This window comes from Macrosteles quadrilineatus, unplaced genomic scaffold (assembly GCF_028750875.1).
Source record: "Macrosteles quadrilineatus isolate MER2022 unplaced genomic scaffold, UCM_ALF_1.0 Scaffold_1__1_contigs__length_201487025, whole genome shotgun sequence".
In the NCBI taxonomy this organism is placed as follows: Eukaryota; Metazoa; Arthropoda; class Insecta; order Hemiptera; family Cicadellidae; genus Macrosteles; species Macrosteles quadrilineatus.
Window position 1 is genome coordinate 1,169,370 of NW_026542594.1, and position 19,087 is coordinate 1,188,456.

A 19,087-nucleotide genomic window follows, 5' to 3' on the forward strand; every position below is an offset into this window, starting at 1 on the left:
TAAATTAAATACCACTCTCCCGTTGACACCTTCGAGATCGGTGTGAAACCGCGCCAAATATTACCCTTTGATAAATCCGTTCAACGTTTTCAAACAAATCAATTCAGTCTGATTGTGTCACTCAAGGTCATATTTTATATTACACAACACAATCAGAAATTGTCAAACGAAGTCATTGTAATTCTTTAATACTGCTCAATAAATCAAATTGTTACTCACTTTTTAGTTCTCAATAACCTTGGTAATTCAGTACATGCCATAGTATCTAATTGGTAAACAAAAGGTAATTGCATAAATCATAAGCCACTACAAAAGATTCACCTTTTAAGTGCAACACTAAACACTAGTGTAGTAGTGAGCAAGTAAATTCAGTGTAGAATTAAGACTGGTAAATTGCTCTCATTAAAGGTATTACATTTTTGGAAGAACCATAACAGTACCAAGGGCGTCCCCTAAGGACCTTTGGGGAATATTTATATTTTGCAGTGCCCACACATATTTTTTATAACATCAAGCTTCCACTGCCAAAAGCTCTGTCTGATATTTTTATTTTCTAGAGTTCTTCCAACCTAGGGGCAACCAACATTTGTAAAGAATTCATTAAAGAGCATTGCAAGGAGTAAATATATTTAAATACAATATTTAAATATATAAAAGTAGTAGTAAGAAACTTTTTTATTTTTCTTTACAATGAAAAACCATAAGATTAACATGGGGAACTACAGAGCCACTGGGGCGGGCCCGAAAGGGGTTTTGAGATAAGAATATGCTTTAATGTTAATCGGGAATGTGAGCTATCATCATGCCAAATTTCAGTCCAATCCGTCCAGTAGTTTATGCGTGATTGAGCAACACACACCCACACACCCACACACACACACATACGGGGTTTTACCGAATACTCGCAAACACCTAATTGTGGCATCTTTCAACCTGTGGCCACCAGTGGATGAAGGAAGGTGGTAGAAACATGTCTGCATCGATATTTTTAATGAACACTCCATTTTAACATCTAACATTCCAGTTTTTAAATTGTGGCACCATGCCACAAATCGGTATATATCAACAGTGTGTGGACAGGATGCCACTAATGCGTTGTAGTGCTTGAGCGGTGTGTGCGCCCCCCCACTTCTCGCGTGCGCTGTTGCCAGTTCTCCGTTCTAGTTCCTTCATTCCGTTCTGTATTCATGTGGCTATGCCCTAGCCGCTGTAGCTCATTTCCCGCGCTCATGACGTCGTCTTTTATTAGTGTAAGGATTTTATATGAAGTTTTTTTCAAAGCTCCAATAATTTTTACAATTATTGGATTTAAAGTCAATGGACCAAATGAAATGTCGTGAGGATTACATAAAACTACATGCTATTTTGTTGATATTTTATCGTCACATTGTATGTATGGTTTACGAACTGAGATACTTGGAATAAAGGCCTTAATGTGCTGGGTAAATTATCAGTTTCATGGGAATCTATATATTAATTACGTAAGCCGATTCTTTGCGTCAAAATTGTGGGCGACTGGGAAGTCGTAGAACGACGTGAGAGGGCTCAAATTAAAGGTCTTTATCCCGTGACTGCGGGAAAAATAGTGAAATTCCCAAAATCTTATAACAAAATTAGATATAACGTACAATGTTCTCCATAAGAATAGCATTAGAAGGCATTTACTGATGATTTTTGTTTACTTCAATCCAGTTGATCGTGATTTTATCATTAGCAAGTAAGCTTACATTTGGATTACTCATTTGCCAGTCAATTCTGGGTCCCCCTGGGCAAAGCTGACGTCACTATGACGTAGTAACCTGAGTGGCCAAAAGTTTGTTCGCGGCCGGAATTTTACCCCCGCGGATTTGGAAGTCTAATGAAAATAGTCAGAGCGTGATTAATTAGATTAGCGATAAAAACCGGAATTTTACCCCCTGTCCATATAACTAGCGTTTAGGCAACTGAAGATGTACGGGCCGGAATTTTACCCCCCGGAATTTTACCCCCGGAATTTTACCCCCCGGAATTTTACCCCCTGGGTGATTTTAGAAATTGAATGATTGATTTTCTTAATTCCTGTTTTTAATTAATTGTAAACATTTCATTATTTAGTAGCATATCTTTATTTATTTATTTTGAAATCTCAACTGAGTAAACAGAATTCGCTGTTTTATTTTGATCATATTAACCAACAGTTGGCTTCAAAGATCGAATCCTGACACTCGAATCTCAAAATTAATATTAAAACCCTGTTCGATTAGTTAATGTAACATATAAATTAAGATAGGCTACTTAATAATAAAATGTTTATCATTTAAAACTGAATGACGATAATTAATCATTCTCACTAATTTATATCTGGCCAGGGGGTAAAATTCCGGGGGGTAAAATTCCGGGGGGTAAAATTCCGGGGGTAAAATTCCGGGGGGGTAAAATTCCTGGGGGTAAAATTCCGGGCCGTACATTCTAGGTTTTTATAATTTGATGTGTTCTGATTAAACTCACAACCGTGAAAATATATGTTTAATTCCGCGTTTAATCCATCGAGCTGATGTCGCGAAACTCAAATGTTCGCGGCCGGAATTTTACCCCCTGGTTTGTGACGTCACGTTTGCCCAGGGGGTAAAATTCCAGGGGGATAAAAATCCGCTACCCCGCTCTCGTCACCTCCGCACGCACCTTCGCAAGGTAGGCTCTTTTTCCCCGGATTTCCCCTTGAAGATCTCGGTGAACCACGTAGCCTGTGTTCTTCAGCGTATTGACTCGTGACATGATGTACTGAATGTCTTGATCGTGGGGCAGGTGTGCGATGATGGTGCTACGATCTTTGCCTAAAGGGTGCGCTCTATTTACGTACAGTTTTTCATCCGTGCCCAAAATTTCCTTACAAAGCCTTCTGATGCACATGCTGTAGTTCGTAGTGCCTTCTGGTACTTTTAGGCCTCTAAAAATTAAATTGTTGCGCCTAGATCTAGCCTCTAGGTCCACTATCTTGCCGAACATCAGACTTTCTTGCTTCTTAATTGATGCTATTTCACGCCTTAGGGCTTCGTTCTCCTCCTGCAGAGCTTCAACTTCTTGGTTAAACCAACCAAGAATTCTTTCGTCGCTAACTTAGACATCTTCTCGTCCAACAGTGAACTAAGACAGGCCATAAGCTGTCCCTGTGTGAGTTGGCCTACCTTCTCTGTGTCCATGATCTCGCCGGTGGGTGATATTGTCACGTCGGGTGATGACGATGCACGCTGACGTTTGGTAGATCTAGGTGTCACAATGTTGAAGAAATCGTTGATCTTCCTATCACCCATATAAACTATCACTCCACTTGTATAGTAACAACACTGACTACACAAAACCCGTACACGCACGGACCGGAGCTATAAACGGCGTTACGACCACGTTGACGACTGGCACTGATACTGTTGATAACTAGTCTTGGGTAATTATCAAGGACAAAAACAACTTAAACGCCTGATATTGATACTAGTCTCTAACCGTTAACACAGAATTTACCACGCTAATGTAAACTTAAACAGTGTAAATATTAACTTAAATACGGAGCGTCTGAAGCCGCTGTCTACTCATTGGCTCAGTGTTTCGTATCAATTTCACTGAATTAATTGCTAAATAAATAAGAGTAAACAAAAAGAAGTAAAAACAATAACATATAGTTTGTTTTGAATTAGCTGTTTGTTAAAAATAAAATTCATTTGAAAAAAGAACTGGTCACATGTTGAAGGAATTTAAAAAGTAAACACGCTAGTAAAGCTAGTGACGTAATTATCTATGTTAATAATCCATACCGTTATCAGTTCTAATATATGTAATAATTACCAACCTGAATCAACCTACATCGTAATTTCCCATATTAATTTATTGAAAGTATAAGATATTTATAGTTGAAATAAAAGTGATATTTTGCCTATATCAGCGCCCCCAAACGCAACCACAACTAAACACACGCCAAACAATCTTTTTTATTTCATAAAAAGATGGTTTGTCTAATTAATTGCAGTATCCTAGGTCAATGATGCCGCTGTGATCAATCTATGTCATCCATCTGTTTATCTTTGGATAAAACCCGGGCGAGGTTGTGGTGGTAATTTAAAATCGTGATTACCGATTATTCTTGATCTCCTTTCCTATGACATCAATATTTCTGAGCCTAATCCAAACAAATTGTAAGCAGACTAACATTAATTATTATATCTTATATCTTATCTCTTATATCGTTTCTCTTATGTCTTCATTTCAGAATTATTAATAAATCTGTTTAGTGCTCAATAGGCCTACTATTCTAATCTTAAGTAATTGAACAACTCTAGTGCCAACAAAACAGACGGTTATTAACCATTGTTTTTATGTGTCTGTGTAAAAATGTATTCATGTTCTAAATTGTACAATAAAGCACATTTTCATTTCATGTATTTGCTAAGGATTATATGTATTCCTATACATTAGACCTAATAGTTTTGCCAGCATATCAGGAAATATTCATATGCAAACCTACTCTACTCCTGTTCTGAATATAAGAAGGTTTCAACTTACTACAAGATTCCCGTACGTAGAACGGGCAAACTGCAAGTTAATTATAATTTCAAAGGATTAATTATTATAGGAAACAGTAGACTAATTTCAAAAGATAATTATTTCTTCAATTTAATTTAAATACATAAATAAAATATTCACATTGTTGTATTATTTTCCACAGACTAACTTAAATCACAATATTAAATTCGTCAACATGAAAGCAATTCAAAATTCATATCTTCATCTTTTCACGACCCACTTCAACGGAAATAACCGCTTCAACTGCTTCTGTCATTGATTCTTCATCTAATTTCTGTTGATCAGTTTTTCTGGTATAATTTCTCACACTCTGGAATATTAAGACCAACACTTACTTTATATGCTTGCAAAAAAAACAAATTGGGGTAGAACGGGATACCAATGCATTCTGCCCTATCCCGTTCCACCCCAACAACACAGTTTAGGTTATCAAATTATGCTGGATTCAAAAGACGTCTATTTCACCTTAGAATATTACTAGGCTAGAGCTGAACAAGCACACTGTAAGGATATATGTCAGTAAAAGCTACAAACTTGATATTAAATAACTTACCTTACGCAAAAAACTGCTAAAAGTTGTAAAAAGTTGATGAAATACCCATGTCACAACAGTTCAGATGGTAACACTTTTCCAATAGAACCAAGATGGCCTCCGAGGCTGCCTTTTGAGTTGAATAGTTAGTAAAACGCTTCACTAGTAAGTTAGAGCACCATACAACAAAAATAATACAGCTATCCCGTTGTAAGTCAATAATACATTTTAACTAATGCACGTGATAAAGTAATATAACGATTTGTTTAAATACATGATATACAAAAAAGTGAAATAATGTAATAATGTAAATGAAGTACACTTTTTCACGTAGGTTAGGCCAATAATACAGTAAAATAACAATTAAAGTGATAACATAAATTAATACAAATCAAGATGAAAATGATTACGGGATGGAAATGCAATTTGCAAATGATTGCTGTACTGCAGATTAGAAGATATCCGATTTAAATATCAAGGCAATAAAGATTGATAGAATTAATGAAGTAAAAAAAGTTAGTTTACACTAGATTGGTCGAAAACTTAGATATGTGAGACATGTCAAATACCTGAAACTTCAAAGGGAGTTTTCCTTCGTCACAACGCGTCAGTTCTTATCGTACTTCTGTTCAACAAATAACCCTCCAGCATAGTTTTGAAAAATTGGTTGTGGGGTTACTGTTAAAGCTGGAATTGCGTGACATGGGGGATGGCAGTTAGATGTCTCAGCCTTATCATTTTCATAAAGTTGTCAATATAATCTCTCTACGGAATGTTAGGTGTAGTGGAATGTACTTGAAGTGGAGTTGGCTTTTATTCTTGAACTTTTAGGGACCTCCTTGTTTAAATGGTCGCGCAGCTTCATTGGCAACAAATAATGCAAATAACATAGCAATTTAACATTTCTAAAAATAAAAATAAGTACTGTAAATTGGCTGTTACGTTAATATCGACGTTTACATGCATTGTTAATCAACGTATCTTATATTAGATGATGTGATCTAAATTAAAAGGAATATGACCTTTACGTCACGACAGTAGCTGCTTAAATAGTACAGTACTTACTCTTTATGCTATTGTTTACAGTTAAAATGTCGTGTTATTTTCAATTTTGTTACCAACCCAGTGGGCCACGGTCCGTAATATAGGCCACTGCAAATAATTCAAGATAGGTATAACATTTTAGGCAAGGTTTCTGTGTTGAATGAATACATCAAAGTAACCTCTCTGAAAAGTCTGCAGTAAATTGAAGTTTTCCAGCTTAATGACTTTCTAAATCATACACATATTTCTACATAAATATTGTAAAATGTTTTATCCAGTTGCTCTAAACTATTATTCATTTAACAAAATATGGACACGGCTCATATGGGCAACGTGTCCTTTTGCACTAATATTATTGTGTATTGTATTACACAATCGAAGATTTTTCCAACGTTTGAAAACATATATGACAATAATTTCATGAACCTATGATGATCTGTCTAGAATAATATCATTGATAGTCAAAGATAATATGATAAAATATATACAAAAGTGGTGAAAAAGGCAGACAGCAACCCGTACAATAGATATAAGATAGTTCAATAAGAAATAATTGAAAGAGTTACTGTGGTAAAAGGATTTTTAACTGATTTCGTAATGAAACGTTATATTGAAAAACATGACATGATACAGAAGAAAATTAATTTTACCTAACCCACCATGTTAAACTTCCCTATCCCAAGCGTGATGTATACAACTTCCTTACTTCTCGAGTGATGTAAAGCATCAAAAACTCACTCAGTGATGTAATGAAACCCATTTAAATAACATTGAGTGATTAACTTAAAAAATATACCTCTATGGAGCCAACGACGTTCAACGCTAGAAATCAGCTGTGCTCTTGAATTTTATTGTTATGTTTTGAAGAATTTTCCTAACCTAGCTTTTTTTTGTAAATGAACGTTACTGTTAGAAGACGAGTGAAATGGATAATGATTAATATTGTTCGTAACCTCCTGTATATTGTCGGGTCAGGTAAAATCTTGTACGTTAGCGTGTTTATACATCACTTAGGTAAATTATGCAACTCGCTTCCGCTCGTTGTACAACCTTCACCTGCGTGATGTAAAAACGCTCTTACTACACTTGTAAAGTAAATAGCTATTACAAACAGAAAATAACGTTGCAAATACTTCTTTTGGACAGTTCAGTAACTCCTAATAAATGTGTGTTGTTTAAAATACAGTTTAAAAATTAACAGCTGTTTCATTAAAAAGTATTATCCACATGACCAAAATGTAAACAAATCTGTGGAGGGATCTTTAAAGGCTTCTGGGGCAGAGCCCTAAGGGAATTTACTTAGTTTTTCTTCTGATAACTCATCTACAGACCAAGACCTTTATTTGGACACCTCTACCAAGTTTCTACGCCCAGCCGTTCTCTCGAATTAGTGGACACAAAGTTTCCAATTAAATATTTAGATTCCTCCATGTTAATCTTATGGGAGAAAACCTAACTTTGATGAATAATCCTGCCCAAACTAATAAAGATTTCAAAAATTTAAAAACACTTTTCAAAACTACAGATCAGGCCAATTTTTTTACACTTTAATCATTAAAATCGAAATTCAATCTATGCCTGGCTTGTTCTCAGCCAGGTCTTTGCCCATGAGAACGTGACTTGAACTTGAGATCTTGCGATCATCTTTACTTTTCATTCCTATGAGGGGTCAGCGAGCGTTTTGTATTGTTCATGAGTTTGTAAAGAAAATGATTTAATAATTTAAATTTTTAATTTCCATACGTTTATAAGGGCATTTAACAACAGCGCAATTAATAAGTACTGTAAACCATATTACTGTAAAAGGCCGGTCTTTATAAATTATATAGTTCTAAAAGAAATTTCTATTTGACCTCTTTGTCACAAAAACATACTTCTTTGTATAATGATTGTTATGTAAATGCAGTTGTCATCGTAATTTACAATTATTGATCTGTCTAAGTGTTATTTTTTCAATAACAATACAACTTGACTTCCCATTGCAGAAGTTCAAACCATCAGAACTAAAATCAATCATCACCAACAATCTTCATTCTGACAAGGCTCCAGGTTACGACCTCATAACTGGTAAAATACTTAAAGAGCTCCCACGAAAAGGAATAATGTTTTTGAATATTTTATTTAATACAATGTTAAAACTTGAATATGTACCAGATCATTTCAAAAGAGCACAATTGATAGTCATTCCGAAACCTGGGAAGCCTCTTGACCAGGTAAGTTCTTACCGACCCATAAGTCTTTTACCAATAATGTCTAAGTTATTTGAAAAACTTCTTCTGAAAAGAATACAAGAACTTATTGGCGAAGATGTGATTCCTGCACATCAGTTTGGTTTCATACGGAAACACAGTACCATAGAACAGGTTCACCGAGTTGTTGACGTGATACGTCAATGTATGGAAGATAAAAAGTTTTGTTCAGCTGCCTTCTTGGATGTTAGCCAGGCATTCGATAAGGTGTGGCATGTTGGCTTGTTATATAAAGTAAAAAAGTTTTTACCCCATTCAATTTATAGCATTTTAAAATCCTACCTTCAAAACAGGACTTTCCAAATTAAATATCAAGACGTCCTCACTAACCTACGTCCAATTGAATCTGGGATTCCTCAAGGAAGTGTCCTAGGGCCGTTTTTGTATATTCTCTACACAGCAGATCTCCCAGAAAATGAGTTGGTTGAAATTGCTACATTTGCGGATGATACTGCGGTTTTGTCTGTTCATCGTGATCCATTTCAAGCTTCTTTAAATTTACAGCAAAATCTGGACATAATTACTGATTGGTTTAAGACATGGAGGTTCAAAATTAATGAAACTAAATCTGTCCACATTACTTTTACTCTAAATCAAAATTCTTGTCCTCCTGTCACAATAAACAACACCCAACTTCCCGAAGTAACTGAGGTTAAATACTTAGGTATCCATTTAGATAGGAAGTTAACTTGGAAAACACACATTTGGAGAAAACGGCAACAACTAAATTTAAAATCTAATCAGTTAAATTGGCTCATCGGAAGAAAATCAAAACTTAGTCTAGAAAATAAATTATTGCTATATAAAACTATATTGAAACCAATCTGGACATATGGAGTGCAACTATGGGGCTCAGCGAGTACTTCTAATATAGAAATTCTCCAAAGATACCAATCGACAATGCTGAGGAAGATAACAAATGCACGATGGTATGTCAGCAATAGAACACTACATCAAGACCTTAAGATGCCTACAGTTAAGGACGAAATCATGACCATGAGTGAACGATATATTACGAAATTGGAATCTCATCAAAATCATTTAGCTCTTAACTTATTAAACAACATGGATACAATTTACAGGCTTAAGAGGCCATCAATTCTGGACCTGCCCTACAGATTTTTGTAAAGTGTTTTTATTGAAAAATTTGTTGTTGAGAGTGCTTAACAGCTATTTTTAATGTTCCAAAGTCAATTTTTCGTATTACATAGTATTTACTTATTGTTCCGTATATAATAGAACAGATTGTAAAGTAAATAAATAAATAAATAAAAAAAAAAAAATTTTTCAATAAATGTAAATATCTTGTTTGGTAAACAAAGGATGTAATTGAATCTGTAAGTTAAGACAAGTATGCGAAAACTACAGTTTTCCATTAGCTCAAGCCTAAATTATATTGTATGTAATGTAGCTTGTTATATTTCGTTATTTTGTCACGTAAAAACATTTAAATTATGTATGATGTATAAATATAAAAAAATTTAACAACAAATCCATTTGAAAGTAAAGTTTAGACATTGGTACGGTCGACATTGGTACATTATCATTGGTGAAAATGCACATGCACATTAACATTAATGCGGCTATGTGTTTAAGTTGAGACACGTTTGTAGAAAACACTAAAAAGGCAATCTTCTAAACAATTTTAAAATATTTACAACTTTAATTATATAGAAATGTTCATAACACAGTAAGTAATTCCATTAGTTGCATAAGCTTTTACGTGAGTCTTTTTAATTAATTGAAAATTAAGTCTGTAATAACTCTTAAAATAGCTCCTGTAATACCGGTACTTGATAATTGCTTGATTTCTAGCAACGAGTACACAAGTTAAAAATTCAACAATGCATTAACATAACAAGCTCCCTTTCACGCTGCAAGACTAGTAAACGGCAGAAGTAAGGCAGAACGGCAGAACTGCGGTAATGGTTTACCATACACGCCTGCAACGATGCGCTGCAAACCACGCGACGAGTAGCTAAATGAACCGTAGAGTAAGTGAGCCTTCTAATATTTGTAGAGGGTTCACTTACTCTACAGATCATTGTGCCAATGAACTGTAGAGTAAGTGAGCCGTCTTCTATTTGTGTAATAGTTATCATGAAATAGGCTCGTATAGTATACGAGCCTACTCCTGTAATTTATTTAAATTCAGTATTTTGGCTCGTATACTATACGAGCTTATTCCTGAATTATTCAAGAATTCATACGCTTGGCTCATAGGCACTATGATCTGTAGAGTAAGTGAACCCTCTTCATTTATTTGATATGTTTGATCGGCTCGTATAGTATACGAGCCTGTAGTGCAAGTGAACCTTCAATATTATTTACGAAGCTCGTATAGACTATGATTTGTAGAGTAAGTGAGCCATGTGTTTTAAGAATTACATATTTAGAGGCTCATTGTGTCAATGATTCGTAGAGTAAGTGAACCCTAACCCCCACGGGTTGTTGTAACGTAGTTAAAGACGGCCGTGGTTGTAACACTGTCAGGTCGGCGTGAAGTGTTCCTGTCGGGAAGGTCTTGTACCCTTGTACTCGTACCATCTCATAGTGAGTGAGTGGTTCTTTGTGATCTTTGGTTTGTTTGGCTCAGATTCACACTTCATTTTCAGTTCAGTTCAGTTAAGTTAAGTTGTTGTTGTTATTTTCATTTCTTCATTTCAGGACTTCGGACTTCGACACTCGACAGAGAGGTGCATGTTGGTTGCAGTTATTGAGTTATTCAGTAACAATTAACAATAAAATAAATATTTTAAATCGTTAAACTTCCTGTAAGTTACTATTCAAGACAAAGTGAAGAGAAATATTGTCGTGTCCTTCTCTTCTATGTGTAGGTAGGTACTTAAAGCAGATAAGTTGGAGATTAGAATCCCTCAGAGTTAACAAAAGTCTAAAACTAACCTGAAATGTTAAGCTTAGTTGCCCTAGGCTTCATATGAAAATATTAAGATTATTTTTCCGTTAATGATGGACAGAAATCATTGCACTTTAATTTTATAATTTTTTTCTTATAGGTGTCCACTTTCCTTTAGTTTGATGCTTAACTTTTAGAGGGCATATAATTGTAGGCTCACAGCCTAGCCTAGGCCTAACTTAAAACAGAATATAAGTTAAAGGTGTTTGGAAGGTGTTTATATTGTCTTTGGTCATTTTAGTTTTTTAGATGTTTTTTAGTGCAGTTCTATATGCTCTGCATGTAACTTACACCTTACACAGGCCTAGGCCTAGATCCTATGTTGGCAGAACTTTGAAGTATGATCCAACTTTATAATCAATTGCTAACTTAGCCTCTTTTATGTTAGGCGCCTAATTTATAATCTATTTTTCCATTTTCAAACGATCTTGGTGAGAAGTTAATATTAGGTAGGCTAGGCCTAAATATTTCTGCCTCCAACTCACCCTATAATTTAACACATTCGATGCGGCGGGTCCACCGGTGGACCCCGCGCGTCTCAGCTGAGGAGCGGGGGGCCCACGGGTGGGGGAGCGCGCCATGTCATGTTTATTGTTTCAATGTGAGCTCAGCCATTGTCGGGGAACATTGTAATCTTTACCAGCCTGTAGCTTATAATGCGAGCGTTATTCTGGTGTAGGTTGGTACAAAAATTGCCCGTAAAATCCCGTCTGGCAATGCTTTTGTCCCGTTTTCGGGGATTTTCTCAGTTCGAGCCGTATTACAAAGACTCTGGTTATTGATCCAGGCAGTGCTGCTACCTTTGGGTGTTTCAGTGAACTACGTCCACTTCTGAGATATTTCTCAAAGTACGTCGTCTTACTGAGATATTTCAATACCAATAGCGATCGCTGATTCAGTTAGCGCGTCGGGGCTCCGCCCGGGTCTCGCCGCCATTGGCGAGCGCCTGTTTAAAGGTTTCAGCAGCGAATGTGTTAAATAGGCCTACGCACTTCCTGTAAGTGTGTAATTGTATAAAGTGTATTAAAAGAGGTTTTGTAATAAATTTAGGGGCGGAAAAGCAATTAGCCTAAATCCAATATGCCCAGAAGTCTAAAACCACAAAATAAAAATGTTTAACACAATTAAAATCAGTGTGTTGGACGGTAACTTAATGTAGGCGTGGTGTATAGTAAAGGAACCTGCCCGTGTGGTAATATAGGCCTAGGCCTAGAACGAGCCCTTCCGCTCTCTCTTTATATAAATGTTGTTCTTTTGTATGGAAACTAAATCTAAAACTAAATGGAAACTAAACTAAAGTTAACCTAACTTAACACTTATACCGAAACCCTACCCAGGCTGTCGCTAACCTAAACCCCCGGTCTGTGGTACCTCCCTTTAAAATACACTAAAACTGGGCTTCGGAGACTGGCATGTTATGAACAGACAACCTTTCAAGGTCACGGCACCCACGCAAAATGAACAAACAATATAGGCCTATCAACAAGTAGGGGAAGAAAAGGGGGGAAGGTATTGGGGGAAATGAATCCCCCAAGTAGATAGTATTGCCAACAGAAGTTTGTGAAAATTCCCGTGGGCCTGTCAGACCAGGGTTTTGGTAAAAGTATTAACCAAACTTGCTGCATAATTGAGCGAAGCTCTTTGAGATGGGAACTTATGCAAACTATTTAATCAGATAACTCAATAACGACTGAACATATTAAAGCCAAACTTGTTAGGGTTTTTTCGATTAACAGTGAACATGTTATTACACAAACAAATTTCAATTTGATAATGTCTGTCTGTATAAATTTAAACTAATCTACAATTTTTAACATTGGCCTTATGGGTTGCTATGATGGGCACCCATTAACAAAACATCGTTAATGTAAATAAAGAAAGACTAATGACATTTTGGTTATGACAAACCATCTACAGTAAGCTAACTTAGCAAATTACAAAATGCAGTAGCCTACAAAAGAGAACAGTCTGATTAATACCATTGATCATTGATTACTTACTCTTAGGTTGTTTTACTGAGCAATGGTGGGGCCTAGACCTCCCTATATAATATGAATGTTTCTAGGCTATGTTGTTTTACCGTTGGCGGAGAATATTTACTGTCTAGATTTTTATAATGATTCAAATGGTTGAATTCGCTGGATGTCGACTGAATGTTTTTTTATGAACATAACAAATAGAAATAATATTGATTCATATGAATAAGAAAAACAATTATTTTAATCAGCTGCTTTAAGGGGACTGTGACTGCCTATCTTATATAATGTTATCTATATGCTACATATCTAGAGAACTATGACAGGTAGAGCCTTAATTTTTTTTTTATTTTAAAGGCCATATGTTTATCTAGTTCCTCCTAGAAGATTTAAAAAATATATTTACACCAAGTGTTTTTTTTTGTAATTTTCAAAAAATTACAATTTTTTTCCTAGAAATTTAGTACAAAAAAATTTTTTTTACGACTCGTGGGTGTAATAAATCAAAATCCTTCTGGGAGGAACTAGTATATTAAGTATAAAAAATGTGGTAAAAATTTGGATACTCTAGTCCTACAGATAGCTGAGAAAAGTGACATCAAAGTTATAAAAAGCTAACTTACGGGAATCGCAGAAAACGTAGGCCCATGTGCAAGATAACTCAACAATGTTTTGTTGCTATGAGACCGGGTAAAAACATTTTTTTTTATTTTTTTTTCTAACTTCCAGTCAAGCTAGGAAAAAAATAATTATACCGTTGTAATCAGAAGATTTTAATTAATAATAAAAGACCAAAAAATAAAAATGTCAATTGTTGATAATTTTTACGGTCACAGTCCCCTTAACCAAAGATCACAGAATAATAACTTAGGCCTAATTCAATATTATAGAACGGGCATGAAAATCAAACAAAGCGATTCAAAATGTTGTGTTAATCTTTGGTTTGTCATAGTTAAGTGATGCAAGAATGATGTAACGCCTCGGAATCGGCAAAAAATAGTAGGTAGTGTAGACGTTATAAATTTACTCTGTACCTATTTTGACAACCTTACAAAATTGAGATCACATTTTTGAAATAGGTGGAGAGCTTGGAAATAATCCCTTCATACAAAGAGTATAGTTTTCAAATTAATACTTGGTTGGTTATGTTTTTAGGCTTATAAAGTTTATTTTGGATAAAAACTGGAAACGAGACATGAAACAGTTTGTCAATTACAAACATTGTCTTTTTTTTTGGTCATAGAAGTTTTATTTGTGGTAAAGTTGTAGATAGGCTAATTAAATATATTTTATTGTTTGTACCGGTATTCAATTTTTTTCTATCGCACTTAGTTTTGTCAAAATTCTGGGTTGAGCAGAGCGGCAAATCCTCATTTGAAGGATTCGGCGGATGCTAGCCGGGCCATTCTTCAGAAAAGGACAAATTTCAATTTTATAGGTTATTTTATTTTTTTTGTTTTATTTTTTTTAATTTTTTTAGATACCTATTTTAATGTATTACCCTTTTTATTATTTACCCATTGCAATGGTCACACTAAATAAAAATCCCAGATTTTTAGTATTTAAAAACTAGCATGTCCACGGAAGTGACTATCGCAACTGCAAATTTTACAAATAAAGTTAAAAAACAAACATAGAGTCTAGCAAATAGGTTAGGAACAATGTTTGCTCTTATTTTTGTAGAGAAACACATAAACTACTGTAAATTATTGTATTAGGTTTAATTGACATGCATAATTATCTTTAAAATGCGGTAACAGAAGTGACTATGTTAGCTCGACGATCAATTAAAACTCTAATAGTTGCACATGATATAAACAACTAATAACTAAACAGAACACAACCAAACTGATTCTATGTTCAAGATGGCTACTTCTTCTCTATAAAATAAATAATAAAAGTTGGCCAGTGCTGCCTGGGGTATTTTTCTGGAACTACATAAGCCTGTCCACAGGAGTGATGCAGGATTTGGTGACCGAGTTTCTTTGTTTTTTTTTTTTAACCTTTGAATAGAATGGAAAAAGTAAAATAAACAAAATATTATTAATAGTCAATGTCTATAGCCAACAGCAATTGGGTTTAATAATTTTTATTTCAAATTTGTTAGTAAAATCATGTAATCTTAAAGCTAAATCTAGAGGGGGTGACTGTCCACAGAAGTGATATGTCACCTTCTGTGGACATAAAATGTTCATTAAATTTAATTTAGATATTTTTTTCTTTACATTAAGTATAAAAAAAGTTTACCTAAATACAGGGAGCGGCAGAAATATCTGACGGTTTACAAGCGAGTACAGTCCGGCAGCCAAGTGGAGGAGGGTGGTGGGGAGCGGCTCATTCTCAAGGCCAAGTGACCCCATTTCAGTCCCCATAGAGCAGTGGACCGGTATACATCGCGCGTTTGTCGTGGAGGCGTATTTTAAAAATGGCGCGATTCTGTTGTTGATACGCAACGTAAGTTTCGTAGGCATTTTAATGTGGCTCGTGGGGAACCTATCCCATCCCGAAACACCATCAAATTGTGGGTGGATACCTTTAGATCCACAGGATCAACTGCAAAACGTAGGCCTACAGGCCGTCCAAGGTCAGTGAGGACGCCGGAGAACGTGGAGCGAGTGCGACAAACTGTGCTAACGAGCCCGCATCGCCCGGCGCGTGGACAAGCTGCTGCTCATGGCATGTCTGAGCGCTCTATTCGACGAATTTTGCACTCAGACCTTCACTTTCACCCATATAAAATAGCAATCGTCCAAAAACTTCAGCAAAATTCGTCGAATAGAGCGCTCAGACATGCCATGAGCAGCAGCTTGTCCACGCGCCGGGCGATGCGGGCTCGTTAGCACAGTTTGTCGCACTCGCTCCACGTTCTCCGGCGTCCTCACTGACCTTGGACGGCCTGTAGGCCTACGTTTTGCAGTTGATCCTGTGGATCTTAAGGTATCCGATTGTGTTTCGGGATGGGATAGGTTCCCCACGAGCCACATTAAAATGCCTACGAAACTTACGTTGCGTATCAACAACAGAATCTCCATTTTTAAAATACGCCTCCAGGACAAACGCGCGATGTATACCGGTCCACTGCTCTATGGGGACTGAAATGGGGTCACTTGGCCTTGAGAATGAGCCGCTCCCCACCACCCTCCTCCACTTGACTGCCGGACTGTACTCGCTTGAAAACCGTCAGATATTTCTGCCGCTCCCTGTATTTAACAACAAATTATGTAGTCCTATTTATTATCTTAGTTTTTATTTATCATTCCTTGGTGACCGTAATATGTCTTTTTCTGAAGAATGGCCCAGCCACCCGCGGCTGTTGTAGCATTGCATTCGCATACCTAATTATTAGACACAGTTGTATCATAAATTGTAAACAGCTACTTTAGCATAAATGAAAACAATCTGCAAGTCTTTTGAGAGGTTATCTTTACATGAAAAGTATTTTAGCTTACTAAATTAGTTTGCATAAATAATGTCTCAGTATGACATAACATATCGCCCCAAAAATTTATCTTACCCATAATTGGAAACTTGAATATATAAAACTGATCATGAGCTTGGCTCATAATCTGGTCAAGTTTTCTCGAATTATGGTACATAGCAAATGACTGGTGCATATCAAGTACTAGTAGGCGCCTTAAAATAAGAAAATAAATAGCAAAACCTAGAAATAATTAGAACACAGATGAAACCATTGTTGTTCGATGGTGAAAAGTATTGTGAATAACATATCAAAAGTCTCCAAAAATATCTTTGGTGGAACACCACCATTTTTCCAAAATGGCGGCCAAATCCAGTAGTTTTTTGCTTTTTATTGAAATTCTGACTTTCCAGTCAATATTGGTGAAAAGTCGTCAATAGATTTAATGTTCCTCCTGAAATTACCTTTAACATGATACCAAATACATGTACCTACAACAAAAAGTAAACCCCGTAGAAATAATAAAATATTTCAAATACAAATAGTTTTTATAAATTAATGTAATAGTCCAAGCAAACTAAAAATAACGTACACAGTGATCTTATAAAAATTTGCAAGTATACATTTTACGGTTTTATTTTTATTGTTGTGGTGTGCAGAGTGACATACAAAAAATTGCAAAAATTCAGTCCACGGGAAACCCCTAAATTAAGGAAAAAATGGCGGCTTTTCCCAATATTGGACAAATTTTGCAAAAAAAAAGACATCACATGATTTTTTCCATATTTTTCGAGATATTGACTTGGATGGAACCACGACCGATATTTTTTGGATGGTCCGTACTTAATTTCAATAGGGGACGCTTTTTGGCCACCATCTTGGATCCGCCATATTGGATCTGCCATATTGGATATAAATATTTTTCAATGTAATTATAGTGTTGTGACACATCATTATGAACTAGATTTCCACGCTGATTTCAATGCTGAAATCAGTTTTTTAAATAGCGTTTTAAGATTTTGAGATATATAATAACAAAAACTCTCCCCCATACATTTCTTATGGATGTTTCGTACTTTGACAATGTTCTGTATGTAATTAGAACTAATAATAAATGTCTTTGTAAAAGTACAATTTTAACCAACTTTATTCAACACAAATTAAAAACAAAGTGAAGAAGTAAACATTATAACCAGCTGGTGATAGTTATAAAATAAATAATCAATAAGTAAAGATAGACATTTAGGATGTAACACTTCCCCTTCTTAAGTGAGCTTCATAAATTGAGTCTATCCACGGGTTTATGTGTCCTTTTTGAACGTCTCACTGTAATAGTGGGAGTTGGTGCCACTGGAACATCTGATATGTTGTGATCGTTGGCCTCTGGAACATCTGATATGTTGTGATCGTTGGCCTCTGGAACATCTGGTATGTTGTGATCATTTGTTATGTGGTTTTCGGTTGGTATGTTGTGATCATTTGTTGCGTGGTTTTCGGTTGGTTCCTCTCTGACTCCTCCAAAATGGACTCCTCCAAAATTTGTTGGTATGAATACTTGATTTTGCTCATTCCTTAATGAAAACTCACACAAGTTTCGCCCTGAACGTCTAATTTGGTCTTGATGACGTCTGATTGTGCCACTGCTTGTGGATATTTCATAATTTCTTGGTCCTTCTTTTCTATTGATCTTTCCAAAGCCCCATTTGTTGCAGGTCCCATATAGGCGGTAAGCAACAGGGTCTTGAGCTTTAAATGATTTTTGCCTGTCAGAATATGATTTTGAGTCAAAATTTTGGTTCATTTTTTGTGACAAATCAGGATACAATAAATCAAGTCTTGATCGAATTTGACGTCCAATAAAGAGATGTGAAGGAGACTGTCCTGTAGTACTATGTGGAGCTCTTCGATAGGCCATTAAATATCTCTGTAATTTCAACTCAATTGAGCCTTCCTCAAAGTGCATGGCTCTGATAGTATCTTTCAAGTCTTGTACATAGCGTTCTACTTGGCCATTAGTTGCAGGATGGTAAGGTGCTGATCTTTTGTGTCTAATTCCGTTAGATTGAAGAAATTTTTCAAACTCTAACGAAACAAATTGCCTTCCGTTGTCTGACACTAATATGTCAGGGATTCCAAAAGAGCAAAAGAATTTCCGCAAAGCCTCAATGGTTTTATGTGAATTTATAGTTGTAAGTGTTACAATCTCTGGCCATTTACTGTAGGCATCCACAATTAGGAGAAAATAATGGCCATAAAATGGTCCTGCAAAATCAACATGAACTCTTTGCATAGGCCTTGAAGGATATTCCCAGTGGTGAACTGGTGCTTTGGGTGCTTCATGTTGTACTCGTTGACATCCCAAACAATTTAAGGTCATATTCTCAATGTCTGCATCAATTT

General features: G+C 35.7%; 1 protein-coding gene across 1 annotated transcript in view; it reads left to right on the forward strand.

Annotated features, from left to right (window-relative positions):
- Positions 1-11,060: 11,060 nt before the first annotated feature.
- LOC128992712 (uncharacterized) overlaps positions 11,061-19,087 on the forward strand; it is a 52,968-nt gene continuing 44,941 nt past the window's right edge. The window contains exon 1 of the mRNA XM_054416435.1: positions 11,061-11,213. The gene's annotated coding sequence lies outside the window, so the exon portion shown is untranslated. The remainder of the gene's footprint in view (positions 11,214-19,087) is intronic.